Here is an 11,012-nt window from a genome sequence, read left to right as displayed (position 1 = left end):
TTTCGTTCCTTTTTATGGCTGAGTAATATTCCATTGTATATATGTACCACATCTTCTTTATCCATTCATCTGTCAATGGGCATTTAGGTTGTTTCCATGGCCTGGCTATTGTAAATAGCACTGTTGAGTTTTGATATGAGTCCTTTATCAGGTAAATTCTAGATATGAGTCCTTTGTCAGATACATGGTTTGCAAATACTGTTTCTCAGTCTGTAACCTGTCTTTTCATCTTCTTAACAGCGTCTTTCACAGAGTTAAAGATTTAATTTTTTTTTTTTTTTGGCCACACTGTGCAGCATGCAGGATCCCCAACCAGGGATCAAACTCGTGCCCCCTGCAGTGGAAGTGGGGAGTCTTAACCGCTGTACCGCCAGGTAAGCCTCAAAGATTTAATTTTGATGAAGTCTAATTTATTGATTTTCTCCTTTTATGGAGAATGATTTTGGTGTCATCCCGAAGAACTCATCACCAAGGCCTAGGTCCCAAACATTTTTTTTCTATGTTTTCTCCTTGAAGTTTTATAGTTTTACATTTACATTTGAACCTAGGGTGGATTGGGTGTTAGTTTTTATATAGATGTGAGGTTTAGGTCAAGGTTGACTGGTTGGTTGGTTGGTTGATTGATTTACGTACCTACCTACCTACCAACTCAATTGCTCCAACACCGTTTAATGAAAAGACTCTTCTTCCCCCATTGAATTGCTTGTGCCCTTCAGTTCTTGTGTGGAGCTATATCTGGGCTCTATGTTCTGTCTCATCTGTTTCATAAATACAATCAATTAAAAAAATTTTTTTGAGATTAATTTACACACCATAAAATTCACCATTTAGAAGTGTACAATTCAGTGATTTTTAGTATATTCACAAAGTGCCGCAACCATCATCACTACTAATTCCAGAATATTTTCATCACTTCCCTAAAGAAACCCCATACCTGTTAGTATTCACTCCCTAACAGCCTTGGCAACTTCTTCCCCCACCCTCCCAGCCCTGGCAACCACTAATCTACTTCTGTCTCTATAGATTTTCCTATTCTGAACATTTCATATAAATGGGATCATACAATATGTGGCCTTTTGCATCTGGCTTCTTTCACTTGGCATAATATTTTCAAGTTTCATTCCTGTTGTAGCATATATCAGTATTTTGTTCCTTTTTATGGCTGAATAATATTCCAATTCATGGATATACCACATTTTGTTTATCCATTCATTAGTTGAAGGACATTTGGTCTGTTTCCACTTTTTTGGCTATTATGAATGATGGTGTACACTGGTGTACAAATTTTTATGAACATATATTTTCATTTCTCTTGGGTATACATGTACGGATGAAACTGTTGGGTATAGGTAACTCTATGTTTAACTTTTTGAGAAACTGTAGAACTGCTTTCCACAGCAGCTGCATCAATTTACATTCCCACCATCAATGTATGAGGATTCTAGTTTCTTCATATCCTTGCCAACCCTTGTCTGTCCTTTTGATGTTAGCCATCCTAGTAAATGGAAATTGGTATCTCATTGTGGTTTTGATTTGTATGTCCCTTATGACTAATGATGTTGAGCATCTTTTCATGTGCTTATTGGCCATTTGTACATCTTTGAAAAAATGTCTATTCAAATCCTTTGACTTTGTCTTTTCTCTCTTGAGTTGTAAGAAGTATTTATATATTCTAAATACTGGAACCTTATTAGATATTAGAACTCTAAGCAGACAGTTGTGTCACCTGCAGACAGGGGCAGTTTTATTTCTTTCTTTTTGATCTGTATGCCTTTTATTTCCTTTTCTTGACTTCTTGCACTAGCTAGAACTTCAAGTACTTTGTTGAATAAGAGTGGTGAGAGTAGACATCCTTGCTTTGTTCCCAATCTCAGGGAGAAAGCAATCTTTCACCGTTAAGGATGATGTTAGTTCTCGTTGTTTAGGTTTTTTCTTTGCTCGTAATTGAGAAGATTCCCCACTATGCCTATTTTGGGGAGTTTTTATCATGAATGAGTGTTCAATTTTGTCAAATGCTTTTTTGGATTAACACGATTATGTGATTTTTCTCCTTTAGTCTGTTAATATGATGGATTACGTTGATTGATTTTCAAATATTGAGCCACTCTTGCATCCCTGGAAGAAACCTCACTTGTTATGGTGTATATATTGCTGAATTCTATTTGAAAGATTTTGTTAAGGATTTCTGTGTCTATAGTCACGAGAAATATTGGTCTGTAGTCCTCTCTCTCTCTCTCGGTACTGTCTGTCTGCTTTTGGTATCAGAGTAGTTCTAGATAAAATTAATTGGGAAGTGCTTCTTCCATTTCTACTTTCTATGAGAGACTGTGTAGAATTGACATTTATTCCTCTTTAAATGCTTGGCAAAATTCTCCAGTGAAAACATCTGGGCCTGGAGATTTCTTTTTTAGGAGTTTTAAATTACAAACTCAATTTCCTTAATAGTTGCAGGGCTTTTCAAATTATCTATTTCATATTGTTGTTTAGATGTGATAGTTTGTATTTTTTGAGGAACTGGTTCATTTCATCTTTGTCGAATTTGTACCTGTAGATGTTCTACACGTAGATGTTCCAAGTGTTCTTTTATTAACATTTTGAAGTCTGCAGGGTCTATAGTGGTTTCCTCCATGTCATCCCTGAATTTTGTAATTTGCATTTTCTCTCTTTTTTTCTTTGTCATTCTTGCTAGAGGTTTGTCAACTGCATTGATCTTTTGAAAGAATCAGCTTTTGGTTTCTTTTATTTTCTCTATTTTTTTTCTCTTTTCAATCTTCATTGATTTCTACTTCTTATAATTTCTTCCCTTTTGTTTGCTTTGGGTTTATTTTTTTATTTTTCTAATATCTTAGGGTAGTAGCTTAGATGATTGATCTGAGACTGTTTCTTTTTCCTAATGTCAGCATTTAGTGCTATAAATTTTCCTCTTAGCTCTGCTTTAGCTGTGTCTCACACATTTTAATATGTTGTAGTTTCACTCTCTCTCTCTCTTTCTCTCTCTCTCTATATATTTGTGTGTGTGTGTGCGTGTGTGTGTGTGTGTGTGTGTGTGTGTGTGTGCTACACGGGCCTCTCACTGTTGTGGCCTCTCCTGTTGCAGAGCACAGGCTCTGGACCTGCAGGCTCAGCAGCCATGGCTCACGGGCCTAGCCGCTCCGCGGCATGTGGGATCTTCCCAGACCGGGGCACGAACCCGTGTCCCCTGCGTCGGCAGGCAGACTCAACCACTGCGCCACCAGGGAAGCCCTCACTCAATATATTTTTAAAATTTCCCTTGAGACTTCCTCTTTGAACCATGGATTATTTTAAGTCTGTTGTTTAGTATCCAAGTATTTGTTCCAAGTGTTTGTTATCCTTCTGTTATTGGTTTCTAGTTTTATTCCAGTGTGGTCAGAGAACACACTCTGTATGATTTCAATTCTTTTTGATCTGAGGTTTGTTTTATGGCTCAGAATATGAGTGTATCTTGATGTATGTTTCTCAGGTATTTGAAAGGAATGTGTATTCTGCTGTTGATGGTATAAACATCAATTAAATCCTATTGGTTGATGGTATTGTTGAATTCTTCTATATCTTTGCTGATTTTCTGTACAGTTGTTCTATCAGTTTTTGAGAGAGGGGTGTTGAGACCTCCAAGTAAAATTGTGGATTTGTCTATTTCTCCTTTCATTTCTATCAGTTTTTGCTTCACATATTTTGCAACTCTGCTGTTCGCTGCATACACTTTACGGGTCTGCTGTTTAGGATTTCTATGCCTTCTTAGTGGATTGACCCCTTTATTATTATGTAATGTCTCTCTCTGTCCTCGGTAATTTTTCTGCCCTGAAGTCTACTTTATCTGATATTAATATAGCCCTGGCTGCTTTCTCTTGATTAATATTTGCATGCTAGACCTTTTTCCATCCCTTTACTTTTAACCTACCTGTATCATTATATTTGAATTGAGTTTCTTATAGACAGACAGCATATAGTTTGGTCATTAAAAAAAAATCTATTCTGGGGAGTTCCCTGGTGGTCCAGTGGTTAGGACTCAGCTCTTCCACTGCCGTGGCTCACGTTCAATCCCTGGTCAGGGAGCTAAGATCCTGCAAACCGTGCAGTACAGCCAAAAAAAAAAAAAAAAATCTATTCTGCCAATCTTTTTCTTTTAACTGGTACATTTAATCCATCTACAGTAGGGAGCAATACCTAATTACTGCTGAGAGGAGGTGAAAGTCCTGGCTCTCTGCCTTAAAAGAATGGCTAAAGGAAGTTCTTTAAACAGAAGGGAAATGATAAAAGAAGGAATCTTGGAAATTTGTGACCAATAGTAGATGAAAAAATGCGGCATTCCATCAGGCTGAGTTAGGTCTTCAAAGTAAGGGCAGAGATTAGGATGTGTTCATTCTTGGGTCACTGTATAGCAATATGTGCCCAGCTAAGTGCAGACTGGCTGGGAGAGCCCCACAGCCACAAGAGAGAATGTGGAGGAGAGGATGGCAGTTTATAAGACACTATCTGCAAATAATGTGCAAGGTCTAATGGGAGAACCGACACGCCAGCAAATAATCACAGTGCAATTTGTACGGTGCAATGAGATAAAGATTGTCAAAATAATTAACATGGGGACTTCCCTGGTGGCACAGTGGTTGGGAATCCACTTGCCAATGCAGGGGACACAGGTTGGAGCCCTGGTCCGGGAAGATCCCACATGCCACGGAGCAATGAAGCCCGTGCACCACAACTACTGAGCCTGCACTCTAGAGCCCACAAGCCGCAACTACTGAGCCCATGTGCCACAACTACTGAAGGCCGAGTGCCTAGAGCCTGTGCTCCACAAGAAGAGAAGCCACCGGAAAGAGAAGCCCACGCACAGCAACCAAGTGTAGCCCCCGCTCGCCGCAACTAGAAAACAAAAAAAAAAAGCTGGTGTGCAGCATCAAAGACCCAACACAGCCAAATAAAATTTTTTTAAAAAAATTAAAAATAAATAAAAGGAAAGCTACTTTAAAAAAAATAATAATAATTAACATTTATATTATGACTTGGCATTAAGGAAGCACTTATTGCTCGAAGTCCAATCGTCTTAACTTACATCCCAGGTCTTCCATGATGTTTTAGATTGACTTTCCCTGGAAACAGGCCTTGAGATAAAAAATGTGAAAGTATATAATATATTGTGGAAGTGATCTGAGGAGACACCAGTAAGAAATGGGGAAGTGAGACAGGGAAGGGAAGGCAACGAATAAGGGTGTCTTATTAGGCAAGTTGCCACTGTGGGCAACTGAGCTTAGTCCTGTTGGGGGACCTCTAGGAAGTGATGGTCGAACGTATGTCTCAGAGTTAACCCAACACAAGGGGCAAGGGAGCAGGGGTATTTATATACCAATTCCAGACAGTCATGGGCTAATGGATGCTGGGGTACGGGAGGGATGCCCTTCCTCTCTGCTGTGTATGAGGGCAGAGTGGGCCACCAGAGAGACCCTTCAAGAGATGCAGATGCTGGCAGGCTGGGATACAGTGGCAAGGCCTGAGGGCTTATGAGCGGGGCACTGACAACATCAGCTTCACTGGACCAGGCTGCAGCCTATTTTTCCAGCTGACTTACCCAACCAAACACACTGGGCCACTCTGTGCTTTCCTGAATAACGTGAGAGACAATCCCTAGCTCACTTCAGGCCCTCAAGTGGTAATTTCCTTCCATCTCCTCAATGCTGTCTCCTCTACAAAAGCATCACTCTCTGTCCCAGTCTATCCCTTCAAACTTCTATTTGCCAAACGAGACCCCAAATGCCAAAATGCTCCTTCCCTTTGATGAGAATGTTGAGATTTCCCATGGGGTGTTGGTGATTTCCTCCATGCTCCCAAACAGTAGCAGACCCCTCCTGCCTTTGGAGGACACTGGCATATTTTGTTTGTTCCTCTACGGTACTCGTTTACAATTGTAACATATTTACTGATGTTCTTAGCTCTCTACAGAACTGTAGGCTCCTGGAGGTCAGGAGTTAAGTGTAAATATCTTTGCAGAAGTGAAGGACTCAGCAAACATTTGTGGACTATGCCGCGAACGTTGCCAGACACCCTCTGCCTAGGCTCCAGTGACAGTGGTTTATATACAGGAAGAGGGCAAGACATGCAAGCTGCAAGGCTTTTGTCTGTAGTTCCACATAGCTACCAGCAGATGGCAACAGTCACTTACCGTCTTTCCAAGACTCTTGTTACCTCTTTGCTGCCAAGGGGCCAATTTGCAGAGAAGGCCACTCTATGAGTCTTTACTGAGGATCTACCTGAGATCCAGGGTCACACACAGGCACTGCATGAGGAAGGCAAAGGAGAGATATGAGAAAAGGAAGACCTGGCTCAGTCTTCAGAGGGTACAGTTCAGGGATTGGGGGTCTGGGGAGGGTGGGAAGGAAATGCACACAAAGCAATTAAGACCCCCTACAAGATATGGGACCTATGGGGGCTTGAGTGGAGACACAATCTCCTTGGGCCTCAGTTTCTTCATTCATAAAATCAGAAGGTTGGAATAGATGCTAAAAGAGAGATCACCATGTGAAGATCTAGCTCTGCAAGGTTTCGTGAAGGAGACGGGCTGGGTCCAGAAAGATGGGCAGGGTTTGGTAAGGGAGAGGCAATTGTAGAAATAAACATCTTTGTCCATACTGCACCTGGTTCTTCCCATTCAGTCCTTTTTTATTCTCAGCCACTTTCACAGGCTCTGTGCTAGACACTCTGCTAGGTGCTGGGGGCCCTGAGGCGGGGGAGGGGTGACACATAAAAGTGGCAAAGACTTTCCCTGATTCCTAGAAGTTCATGGTCTAATGGAGAACTGACATGCCAACAAATATTTACAGTGAAACTTGTACAGTGCCATGTGATAAGAATTGTCAAAATAGCTAACATTGATATACCTATTGCCTTACCATTTAAAAAACACATCTAGAGTATTCCTCAATCCTGTGCGGTGAGGAAGACAAGGATTCCCATTTTCAAGGAAGCAGAGGTAGAAACATGAAGTACTGGGGTTGAGGTCGCACTTCTGGGAGCGGTGGAACGCAGGCTATCACCAGTTTCTCCAGATCCATATCCTGTGGTTTTGTCTACTTCCTCATGCTTCAATAAGACCCCGCTGGTCAGCTACAAAATCAAAAATCTTGGCTCTCAGACCAGAACATCAGAAAAACCCTCCTTTACTCTTTACTAATTAGGGAACAAACAAACCTCTTGGTCCCTTGAGGGAAATCCTGGGCTACTTAGGTAGCATATACTCCCAGAGTGACTGCCAGGGGCTGGTGTCCTTGCCCTGTCCCATGGTTACTGGCTCTCCAGGGACCCTCAAACTCCTCCCAGGCTGATGGGAATCTCATGAGACACTTGCCCCTCCCTGCTGAGCCCCTGACATCAGCAGTGAGTCACTCAGTCTCCAGTTCCATTTGGTCAAAAAAAGAGTATACTCATGTAGGACCCTGGAGATCCATATGGTTGATGCCCCTGAAGAGACTTCCAGGAGGCCTCTCAGGGCCCCTTCAACGCTGAACTTTTAAGTCTCAAAATCTCAAGTTTTAGTCCTGGTTTGAGCTCAGTCACCCCATCTTTGGGGACCTTTAATTTATAACTTAGTTTTTTAATTTATAATAATCCCTCTCATTTGCATGTAATTTTAAAACTGATAATATGTTCCCACATCCTCATGATTTTTTTCATTCTTTACAACTCTGTTAGGAAGTTTTTCCCTCTAATTTAGGGATTAAAAAAACTAAGGCTCCAAAAATTTATAACTAGCCCAAGTGGCAGAGCTTGAATTCAACAGATACTTGATTTATTCAATCAGTAAATATTTATTATGAACCACTGGATGACCAGGTGCTATTTGAGAATATGGAGGCCAACAAATTATGCTCCCTAGCCTGTGGCAATCATGTTCTAGCACAAAATATAGACACAGTAATATATTATCATGTTGCAATGTAATAAGTGCTACAGTAGAATGTTAAGGAAGGTAAGAACAGTGATTGGGTAGCTTCTATATGCTAAGCCCTGCATAAAGGGCTTGGTCACAACTTCCTTTGTGATCAGTCAGGATAAATTAAGTTATGCTGCAGAACAAATAAGCCCAAATCTCAGTTTATGTCCCACTCTAACATGGGTGGGCAAGAAGCTTTGCTCTCGTGGTCACTCAGGGATCCAGATCAACTGAGGTTCCATCTTGACCATGCTTTTGTGATTGCAACGACAGGATAAGATGAACTCTGAACCAGCAGCTAAATGTCGTGGCCCATAGTGACACCTGTCCATTCATTGTACAGATCCCCCTACAAGACCTCAGTCAACCATAAGGGGGCCTGAAAGTTGTCTTCCTTGTGCCCAGAAAGAAAGGAAAAAAATATTGGTAGGGACAAAAGTCAAACAGAGAAAGCGATGCAGTATCTATAGCATACCATTCGTTCTATCAGACTCTGATTCTATGGGAACTCTTTTACAACTCTGTAATGTGCAGGTAACTGATAGACAAGTGAATTCTGTTCCATCTGACAGAAATTCAATTAAGCGCACTCTCTCTTTGTGGAAAAACCAGTTTGCTTCTATTTGCATATTCATTTCAATATTCTTGATCTGTAAAGGTGTCTGTTTCTCAGATTCTCTTTTGAACCAGTCATAACATCTGCCTGGTTCCCTTATCATGAGTAAAATAAAATCTTTACCGTGTGTTCATTTTTATACCTGTATGAAGCCATGATTTTGCCTTTTTCTGAAAATTATCTTTCAATAATATACTTTAGAGAGGAGGAAAGAGGTTCAGAGAGGTTAAGTAACTTGCCCAAAGTCACCAGCTAACAAGTGGCAGAGCTGGGAATTCCTATCCCTTCTGTCTATCCTCAGAGCCAGGACATGGCAGAAGGTAGGGTTCGTTCACTGTCAGGATTGAAGAAGGCTGGTGTTTACGCTGCGTCTTGGCAAGCAGAGAAGAGCACATGCAGGAACATCGGGAGCTGGGAAGGGCAGGGTGTGCTTGGAGAACACGCAGAGCACCGCAGGGGAAGGTTGCAGGGGAGCAGAAAGCGTAGGCTGGAATTATGAAAAGACTCAAACACCCAGGTCAGGTCTGGACTCGACTGTGTGAACAACAGGGAGCATTTTGTGGATTTTAAGTAGGAGAGTAAATGATCAAATCTGTATTTTAGGAAATCGTGCCTGACATTTGTATGGAGAACAGGCTGGGAACACGATCAAAAGCAGGGATGCACCCGTGTTCATAACAACATCATTCACAATAGCCAAAAGGTGGAAATGACCCAGATGCCCATCAACCACTGAATGGATACCCAAAATGTGGAATTACATGCAATAGAATATTATTCAGCCTTAAAAGGGACACATGCTGATACATGCCACAACATGGAGAAGCGTTATGCCAAATGAAAGAAGCCAGACAGAAAAGGATAAATATTGTATGATTGACTTATATAAGGTACCTAGAAGAGGCAAATTCATAGAGATGGAAAGTAGAAGAGAGGTTACTGAGGACCAGCAGGGAGGAGTAGTGAGTTATTATTTAATGGGTTCAGAGTTTCTGTTTGGCTTGATGGAAAAGTTCTGGAAATGGATAGTGGTGGTGGTCACATGACATTGTGAAGGTACTTAATGCCACTGAATTGTACCCTTAAAAATGGTTAAAATGATACATTTTATGTTATGTATATTTTGCCACAATGAAAAATAGTTTTTTTTAAATGTTGGGGAGGGGACTTCCCTGGTGGCGCAGTGGTTAAGAATCCGCCTGGCAATGCAGGGGACACGGGTTTGAGCCCTGGTCTGGGAAGATCCCACATGCCGCGGAGCAAGCAAGCCCGTGTGCCACAACTACTGAGCCCTCATGCCACAAGTACTGAAGCCCGTGCACCTAGAGCCCGTGCTCCGCAACAAGAGAAGCCACTGCAAGGAGAAGCCCGCGCACCGCAAGGAAGAGTAGCCCCTGCTCTCCACAACTAGAGAAAGCTCACGTGCAGCAATGCAGACCCAATGCAGCCAAAAATAAATAAATAAATTTATTTTTTTAAAAAATGGTGGGGAGACTGCTACAGAGTCCACGTGAGAAATGCCGAGGGCTGCACACAGGCAGGACGGCGGTGGGGGGGGGGGGAGGGGGGCGGGATGGGGAGAGATAAACTCCCGAATCACCCAGAGCTCAAATCCAGAGGCTGCTGTTCCCACCTGGATCCTCTTCAGGGTTCACATGCTTTGATTCTATTCTAAAATTGACTGCTTCTGTTATGCTACTCCTATGAATTATCTAATACATCTTTTTTTTTTAACATCTTTATTGGAGTATAATTGCTTTACAATGGTGTGTTAGTTTCTGCTTTACAACAAAGTGAATCAGCCATACCACAAAGCACCGAGCTGATCTCCCTGTGCTATGTGGCAGCTTCCCACTAGCTATCTATTTTACGTTTGGTAGTGTTTATATGTCCACGCCACTCTCTCACTTTGTCCCAGCTTACCCTTCCCCCTCCCCGTGTCCTCAAGTCCATTCTCTAGTAGGTCTGCGTCTTTATTCCCATCCTGCACCTAGGTTCTTCATGACCTTTTTTTTTTTAGATTCCATATATATGTGTTAGCATACGGTATTTGTTTTTCTCTTTCTGACTTACTTCACTGTGTGACAGTCTCTAAGTCCATCCACCTCACTACAAATAACCAGTTTTGTTCCTTTTTATGGCTGAGTAAAATTCCATTGTATATATGTGCCACATCTTCTTTATCCATTCATCTGTTGATGGACACTTAGGTTTCTTCCATGTCCTGGCTATTGTAAATAGAGCTGCAATGAACATTTTGGTACATGACTCTTTTTGAATTATGGTTTTCTCAGGGTATATGCCAAGTAGTGGGATTGCGGGGTCGTATGGTAGTTCTATTTGTAGTTTTTTAAGGAACCTCCATACTGTTCTCCATAGTGGCTGTATCAATTTACATTCCCACCAGCAGTGCAAGAGGGTCCCCTTTTCTCCACACCCTCCCCAGCATTTATT

The 11,012-nt window shown here is 41.7% G+C and overlaps 1 long non-coding RNA gene across 1 annotated transcript in view; it reads left to right on the top strand.

Annotated features, from left to right (window-relative positions):
* Positions 1-11,012, top strand: part of LOC129392743 (uncharacterized) — a 25,420-nt gene that overhangs the window by 4,296 nt on the left and 10,112 nt on the right. The window contains exon 2 of the long non-coding RNA XR_008619190.1: positions 297-374. This is a non-coding gene — a long non-coding RNA (uncharacterized lncRNA). The remainder of the gene's footprint in view (positions 1-296; positions 375-11,012) is intronic.

Source organism: Physeter macrocephalus, chromosome 14, assembly GCF_002837175.3.
Source record: "Physeter macrocephalus isolate SW-GA chromosome 14, ASM283717v5, whole genome shotgun sequence".
In the NCBI taxonomy this organism is placed as follows: Eukaryota; Metazoa; Chordata; class Mammalia; order Artiodactyla; family Physeteridae; genus Physeter; species Physeter macrocephalus.
This window is presented reverse-complemented; position numbering and strand designations above follow the sequence as displayed.